The sequence below is a fragment of the Hirsutella rhossiliensis genome (genome assembly GCF_020360975.1).
Source record: "Hirsutella rhossiliensis strain HR02 chromosome Unknown scaffold00014, whole genome shotgun sequence".
Classification (NCBI taxonomy): Eukaryota; Fungi; Ascomycota; class Sordariomycetes; order Hypocreales; family Ophiocordycipitaceae; genus Hirsutella; species Hirsutella rhossiliensis.
The window spans coordinates 817,104-826,231 of NW_025408680.1; positions in this window are offsets into that span (position 1 = coordinate 817,104).

Consider the following 9,128-nt stretch of genomic DNA (forward strand, 5'->3'; position numbering starts at 1 on the left):
GTATAGAAATTAAGGGTATTATGTTATAAAGGCCGATAGCTACTATAAGCTTATTATAGCCTATATAATCCCTTAACTAAAGTTTCCCTTAATTCTTAGGAAATCCTAGTTATTATATATAGAGTTATACTTAATTTTATATTAAAAGAAGCTATAGTTTAAGCCTATATAATAGTAGGTCTACTATAATAATAGTTTTATAAGTATAGGACTAAGTATATAAGTATTATACTTAGTATAAGAGGTCCTTACTTTTATCTTTATAGGAACTATATAATAATTAAAGTAAGAAGAAGGTTAAGTAGCGGCTAATATAGCGGTCTATATAGTTAGCTTAGTAAATATTTTAATAGGTAAGATCGTACTTTTATAGATATTAGCCTATTAAAGGGATAAGACCCTTAGCGCTTCCTATCTACCCCCTCCTAAGTATACTTAAAGGCTTTAAAAAAGCTTAGATTATTTAATTAAGTATCCTTTTTAATTATAGTTAATTTAAACGTTTATTTTTCCCTTTAAAGTAAAGGCTATTAGTTATATAAATTTAATAGAAATAAAGAAGTATAAAGTAAAGAAATCTCTAAGACTTATATTAATAACTTAAGACCCTTAGAGCTATATATAGGACTAATAATTAGATAATTACGCGGTTAATTACTTTATTAATCCTTAGCTATATACTATACGTGCTTTAAGTATATACCTTTATCCTTATTAAAACTAGTTTTTAGGGCGTAAACTTATTATTCTATTTTATTTATATAGTAATAAGTAGCTTTATAAAGCTAAGAATATTTAGAGGATAATAGTATTATTTAGAAAAAATAAATCTAGGGATTTAATAATTAAATTAGTAACTACCTTAATAGCTAGAGTTAAGAACTTAATAAAGTAATAGGCTTACTAAGAAATAAATAATTAGATAATGCCTTTATTAATAGTAAAGGAAAAGTAATAAGGTAATACTAAAAAACCCTAAGATCCTATTATTAGCCCTATAACCTTTAATACTAGCGACTTAGTTAAGAAACTATAATCCTTATATAATACTTTAAAAGATATAAATAACGATAATAGCGTAATTTAAGCTATTTTAAAACCTTACTAAGACCTCTTACTTAAATATATACTAATAATATTAATATAGGTATTAATAAGAGATACCTTAATAACCTTAACCTTAGCTCTCCTTTATATAGTAGCTTATAAAGAACGCTTACCTCCCTTTAATAAATAAGAAAGTAAGTAATAAGATAGTTATAATAAGATATCCTTTAACTTTAAAAGCTCTAACTTTAAATTTTATAACCTTATAATCTATAGGTATACTATATCTAGAAATACTAGCTATTAAAAGGGATTATTTAATCCTACTACTAGCGATATTAAAAATATTAAGGTAGATATTAATAAGATTATTAATAGACTTAAAGATATACTTACTAAAAGCTAAGATAACTTTATAAGAAGACTTTATTAACTATAACTCTTACTTATTAGTAAATTTAACGGTAAAAATATAACTAAATTCCTTAAGAAGTTTAAATAAAAGATATATATTAACTATATTTATTATTATAATAAAATAGACTAGCTTAAAGTTTATATTTCTTTTTTATAAGCCCTTACTATTAAAATTCTTATAAATAGACTTACTTAAGAAGAGGTAAAGAAAAGACTCCTTTAATACTACTATATATATATTATTAAATAACTAGAAACTATTAATAACCGCTTAAACTTTTATAATATTAAAAAGCCTAAGACTATTATAAAAGTTATAGAATAGCTTAGTCTTTACTTATATATATAGTATAAGGTATAACTTAATAGCTAGGAAGAATCTATAGTTTAGTTATATTTTATTTATTATATAATACTAAAGGAACTTATTATTAACGTTATAAAAAGAAATAAAAAGATATTTAAAGTTATTTTAAAACTCTTATATAAAAGCCTTATCTATATAATTAATAACTACTTAGTACCTTACTAGGACGTTAAGCGATAAGATATAGTATTTAAAGTTTATAATTAAAAGCTTAAGAACTTAAAGAAAGATTAGATTTTAAGGGAAATTAATAAAGTAATAAAGGAAGCTAAATTTAATAAGGGTAAAGAAAAACTTCTTAAAAAGTTAAAGAAGATAGATAAGAAACCTAGATAGCTTATAAAGGAGATCTTAAACCTAATAAAAGCCTTTAAAGAAATAAAGATTAACCTTACTTACTAATAAAAGTAGATATTTAACTAGCTTAATAAGGAATAAAGATATATTAATAGTAAAGGCTACTCTTTAAGTTATAAATTATAAGGGTATTTACCCTTAGTATAGGTCTAGGTACTAGCTTAGACCTTAGCCGATAGCGTTATAGGGTAAGGTAGGTTATATATATAAATACGTATTTAGTAGTAGTAAGCGCGGCGTATAGTTAGATCCTATATAGCTTATTATTATAATATAATAAAAAGCACCTATAGTATAACCCTTTACTTACCCTATAATAGTATAAGCTATCTTTATATTAAACCTAATATTAAAACCTTAGTAGTACTAGCTAAGGTAGTAGTAATAGTAGTAGCTATTATAGAAAGAAGCTTAGTACTAATAGCTATTTTATTTTTTATATTATTACTTATATATAGCCTCTAAGGCTATAGTAAGGCTAGTAAGGGCCTAGGCCTTTATTAGTAGTCCTAGCTAGCTATAGAGCCTAGGGGCTTATAACTAATTAAGGAGAGGGTAGCTTAAAGGCAATAATAAAGGAAAGGTTAGTTTAGTTCCTCCCGCGTAGTAATTTTCCCCCCTAAGAGCCCTAGGGCCCCTAGGTTACCCCTTTTTAAGCTACTTAGCTATCCCTATCTATATTTTAGCTAAGAAGGTTAAAAGGGCTTCCCTTCCTTCTTTAGAGCTATAGAGAATAGGTAGGCTAAGCGCTCTTTTCTATCTCTTAAAGGTCTAGTAAAGGACCTCTCTTTTCCTCCTATAGTTTAGGCACCTTAGGATAAGGTGCCTAGCTATATACCTTCCTTAGCTATAGCGGTAGTCGTTTCGGTCTACCTTATTAGTCTTTTTTAGGAAGGAAAATAAGAAGCTAGCCTTAAAGAGGAGCTAGTAGAAAGCTAAGAAGGTCGGCCTAGGCCTCCTTATAAGGTCCTTTTCTAGGCTAAGGGCTAGGCGGGGGGTCTTTCGAATAAATATATAGTGCTTACCTAGGCCCTTAGCCTTAAGGCCTTTAGCCGCCTTAGTAGCTTAGATTCCCTTTTAATAGTCCTTAGTAGCTTACTAGACCTTTCTTTATAAGTAGCTAATAGAGACTAAGGGGGGCTAGTTAGCTAGCTCGTTACTAAAGATCCCTAGGTAGCTAAGGCACTAGTATAGCTATATATTATAAAAGGCTTCTAAGCTAAATAAGAGCCTTTTAATATATATAGCTAGGTCTAAGAAACGAATAACCTTTTTTATAGCGGCTTAGCTATTTATAAAGATATAAGTATCTATAAGGGGGTTAAGAGGGCTAAGCTTTAGGGGCCGAGGCCTCTTAGCTAGGTCCTCTAAGACCCTTAGTATCGCGAATAGCTCTACGTTAGCTACTTCGATTAAGGGCCCTAGGTTCTTATAGTACGCTTTAATAGGCTTATTTTCTAAGCCTATTTCGTAAAAGGAGTAAGCGTTAGTCTTTATAAGGGACCCCTTAAGGCACCCCTTAAAGCCGTTAGTATAGAAGGCTAAGGGCTATAACCTAAAGTCTTTTAGGCTAGCTAAGCTAGCTAAGAAGCGTTAGTATTACTTTTTAGCTAAGGGCTTAGGGGCCTCTATTATTATAATAAAGGCCTTAAGCTCGAAGGCCTATAAGGGCTCCTAGCTAGCTTTCCTTCTTTCTAAGTTATAATTAAGTCCTATAAGGGCTACTAAGCCTTTAAGGAGGCGGAAGAGCTATATATATAGCTTAATATAGCTTAAGGCCCCTAGGTTAGAGCCTAAGTTAGCGAGGTTATCCTATATAGCTAGGTTATAAGCTTACCTTATAGGGTAAATAAGTAAGAAGTATAGGGTTTAAAGAGCGTAGGAGAGGCATGCCCTTTTAAATCGTACCTTTAATAGCGGTAGGGCCGCTTTAGCTTTTAAAGCCCTAATAAGGGATCCTTTAAAGGCCCCTAAGACCTTTAAGAGAGCCTAGTTTTATAGCCTTTAAAATAGCTTTATAAGGCTCTTAGGGGTCTTAGGCCCCCTATACTAAAGCTAGGCCCTATAGTCTACTATAGAGGTTATATAGGCTTAGTAGAGTTATTTAAAGGCTCTAAATAATAGGCCTTTTTATATAAAGGTTAGGCGGGATAGTCCTTTAAAAGCAGCTTATATAAAAGCTACCTTTTATAACGACTAGTATTATTCCTAAGGGATAAACCTATTAAGGGGTTTATATTAGTAGATATAATAAGGCGTAGTCTAAGTAATAATATATATATTACGTTAGTAATAAGTTAGAGGTTATAGACTATAGACTATAACTAAGTAATTAAGTAATCGGAATTAAAGATAAGATTATAATAAAAATCGTAATAATTATAATATATTAAAACCTATCGAGCTATCTATTTAAAGGAGTATTTTATTCCTTCCTTATATATCTTAAGAGCTTCCTTAGATCGTTAAGAGCGCTAGGTAATCCTATCGCCTAGGAGCGCTAGAGCGCTAGAGCGATCCTACGATCCTAGCTATAGAGTATTAAAGGGCTAAAGTAACCTATCGCTTTAAACTTAATTAGCCTATCGGTCTATTTAATATTCCTTGCTCCCTATATTATATAACCTTATAATATATATTAGTCCCCGCGGTTTACTAGACTATAGTCGTAATAAGATACCTCCTCTCTTTTTAGTCTTATCTTTAAGACCTACTACTTTAGCCGTTATATATAAATATACCTTTATCGCGTCGTACGTAAGTATATTATTCCTTATTTTTTTATCCTTTTAAGATATACTACTAATAGTATATCTAGTTATATTTAAAAATCCCGTTCCTATAATTCCGATAAATCGCGTTAACGATTAAAGCTAGTATCCTAGACCGAGATCTATAGTATTAAAATTATACCTTACTCCTATTATTTTCGGTTAAGCTTAACTTATAAAGTTAGCGAGCGTTTTAATTAGTATTTTAAATATACTTTTATAGGCCGTTCTTATAATAGTTATAATATAGCGTCCGCTTATTTATTTTATCCCTTTCTTTCTTTATTATTCTTTTTATTAATATTCCTTCTTTTTTAGTTTATTATATTATAAATTAATAGTAAAAGATTAATTTAGATAAATAGAAAGTAAAAGAAGCGTTAGAGGAAGTAATAGCTCGCCTAGCTTAAATTAAGAAATAAAAGCGTTTCCTAAAAGACTAAGGTAGTAAGTTATTTTAGCGGGGTATATAAGCTATTAATAAAGAAGATAGTATAATACGTTTTTCTTAAGACGAATTAGTTTATTTATCGAATAAGGAAACTATTACTATTAGCGAGGTTTAATTATTTAGTACCTTAAACGTATTAAACTAAGATACTATTCTTAGTAACCCTATATTTCTAATTAAGGGTTCGCTTAATAGAACTATTAAAGTAAAGAGCTATAGTAAGTTAAGTACTTAAGTAGTTCCTAGGTATTTTCCTTTAGTCTATATCCCTTCTACTTAATAAGGTATTCTTATTATTAACCTTATTTTCTTATATTTAGTATTTATTTAGCTTTATATTTTTAATTATTATCGACTTTAATTTTATCTTATAGTTTAGCGTTTTATAGTACTAGTTCTAATAATAATATATAAAATATTAGGTATATCTATATTATTATTAGTAGCGAAAGTTTATAGTTAACTTTTAAAATAACCTTCTTAATTTTAAATAGTCTAAGTTTCTTAAAATCTAATTTATTACTTAGTCGTTTTATTTTAATATTTTATTATATAAGGTAGACTATATCTCCTTCTTAAAAGATTAGTCCTTATAATTTTTTCTAATTATAGTAAGTAGATATTCGTTCCCTAATAAATTAAAGTTCTTATTATATTTCTTTATATAATTCTTATAGCTAATCTACTTATAATATTACTCGTTCCGCTTATAGTCCTTATTAAGTAACCTTAAATACTTTTAGGTTATATCTATAATTAGCGTATACTAATAAGAGCTTAGTTATTTCCGTAACTAAGCTATTATAAGCTAGTTATACTATTAGTAGCTATTTAACTTAATTATTTTATTTATAGCTAATATAGTATTATAAATATTATTTAAGCGTTTAATTAAGTTATTCTATTTATCTATCTATTTATAGGTAATAAGCTATACTAAGCTTATATTTCGTCCTTAATTATACTATAAGAGCTTACTAAAACTTAGCTATAAATATACTTCCTTTATTAAAGATAATCTTATTTAGTAGTTTATAATTACTAATAATTATTTATAGGAATATATATACTAGCTCTTTTATATTACTTACTTTATATATAGTAAAAGTATTTATACTTTATTAATCTATTAGTAATAATAAATATACTATTATACTTAACGTTAGTTATAAGTTCTTTTAATAGTAATAGCTTTATAATATAGTTAAAAGCTATTAAATCCTATAGTTTCTTTAATACTAGTAGTAGTTATAATTCTCTATATAGTTTATATTATTTAGCTTTACTTTATATATAAAATTTATATTCTTTAATAACTTATTATACTACTTCTTTAAGCTATAGGAAGTTATATTATCGTTTAATCCGGTTTATTATTCTTTAGATTCCTTAATATCTATATATTAAATATTTATATATATCTTATATAACTTTATCTTATAATTCTAGTAGTATCTAGATTTTATTTTTATATATTAGAACTTTTAAATATTCTATATTATATCTATTTAATACTTTATATTCTTTTATTTATTTTAGGATCTTTTAGTATATTAAGTTATTAGGTTATACCTTAAATATTATATTTAGCTATCGTTATTAATAGTTTCTATTTTCGTTGATTTCTAAGAGCTATCTTTTTACTATAGGTACCTTTATATTATAGTTACTTTATTAAATAAGGGTATTAGCTCGACCGTTTTCTATTCCTTTTTTATAGATTATTTTATAGTTAAATTCTAATAAGTATTCGGCCTATTAAATCTATTATCTATTTAACTATTATATTATTATAAAGTATAAGATATTCTTATAATTTATATAGACCTTAACTTTATATTTACTTTTAAGAAGGTAGTATTAAAATTCCTTAAAAGCTTAAATAATTATAAGAAATTCTTTATTATAAATAAGGTAATTAAGTTCTATACTATATAGCTTTTTCGAGTAAAATATAATTAGTTATAGTCTTCCTTTATTATCTTTTTATTTAATTTATACTCTTAAAGTAAAGTCTAATATATTAGTTTTAAGTTCGATTTATTATTTTAGATCGAAAGTAGTTAAAACTAGTTCTTATATAATTATAGTTTTAATATATTTAAAAGCTTCGTTAGCTTTATTATCTTATATAAATTCTTTTTCCTTCTTTATTAAGTTATATAGTAGTACTATAATCTTTTTAAAATCTTTAATAAATCGTTAGTAGTAATTTATAAATCCTAGGAAACTTTATATATCCTTAACGGTCTTTAGCGTTAGCTATTCTTTAACTAAGTTAATCTTATCTTATTATATTTATATCTCTCTTAGTAAGATCGTATATCTAAGGAAGTCTACTTCTTATATATAGAACTTACTTTTCTTTAGTTTAACTAGTAACTTTATATTTTAAAGTACGCTTTAAGGAGTACCTTATAAATATATTCCTTATATTCTTCTAAGGTATCTAAGAAGATTAAGATATTATCTAGGTATACTACTATAAAGATATCTAAGTATTTATATAGGATATTATTAATTATCCGTTAAAAGGTAGCTAGTATATTTATAAGTTTAAATAGTATTACTAGATATTTAAATAGTCTAAATTTCGTTTTAAAGTCTATTATCTATTTATATCCCTTTTTATATATATATTAAGTTATAAGCGCCTTTAAGGTTAAGGGCTATAAACTATTTTTTACTATATAGTTAATCTTATAGTTCCGATATAAGCGGTAATAGTATTCGGTCCTTTATTATAATATTATTTAAGCGTCTATAGTTAATAACTAGTTATAGTTTACTGTTTTTCTTTAAAATAAATATAACTAGGTAGCTTACTTTAGATATTAACGTTTATATATATTCCTTTTATAGATTCTTATTAAGGTAGTTATATAGCGTTTATAGTTACTTTTTATTTAAGTTATAGATCTTATAAAACGTCGGCTTTATTCTATCTTTAAGATAAATTTTATAGTCTTATTAGCTATATTTAGGTAACCCTATCTTAAGTTCTTCTTTCAAGAGTTTATTATATTTTTAGTATTCTTAGAGGATATTCTTTATTCTATCTTATAAGCTTTATTTTTTCTCTTAAGAGCTAGTTTCTCTTAACTTAAGCTCTTTATTAATTTATTTAAGGTCTTTCCTTAAAGTAGTAATAACTCTTTAAATCTTTATATTATATCCTTTATTTTATTTATATCGGAAACTAAGTTATATAGCTATATTAGTTAGTATATAGGTCTTATTAATCGATTTTATTATATCTATTAGTTTAGTTACTATTTTCGTTTATATCGCTAAAGCCTATAATAATTTACTTAAATAGTTATCCCTTTTATTTTATTTAGTAGCTAAATTATTATAAAATTTTACTTTCTTTTAAATCTATTAGTCTTAGAAACTTATATCTTTATTTTAATATAGCTAGCTAGTTTTCTAGTTAATTAGTAAGTTACTCTCTTATAGCTATAGAAGCCTTAATATAAGGTTATATTCTTTAATATCTATAATATTAAAGTTAACTTATTCGTTATAGCCTTAGATATTAATATTAAGGTAATTAATCTTTATATTAATAATTCCGTTATTATAGTTAAAGGCCTCTCCTTTAATATTTATAAGTTTATATAGATCTATTTTATATCTTTATATAAATCGGTAATAATTAATAACTCTAGGTAAAACATAATTATCTATTACGCTATAGTTTAAAAGTATACGCGTA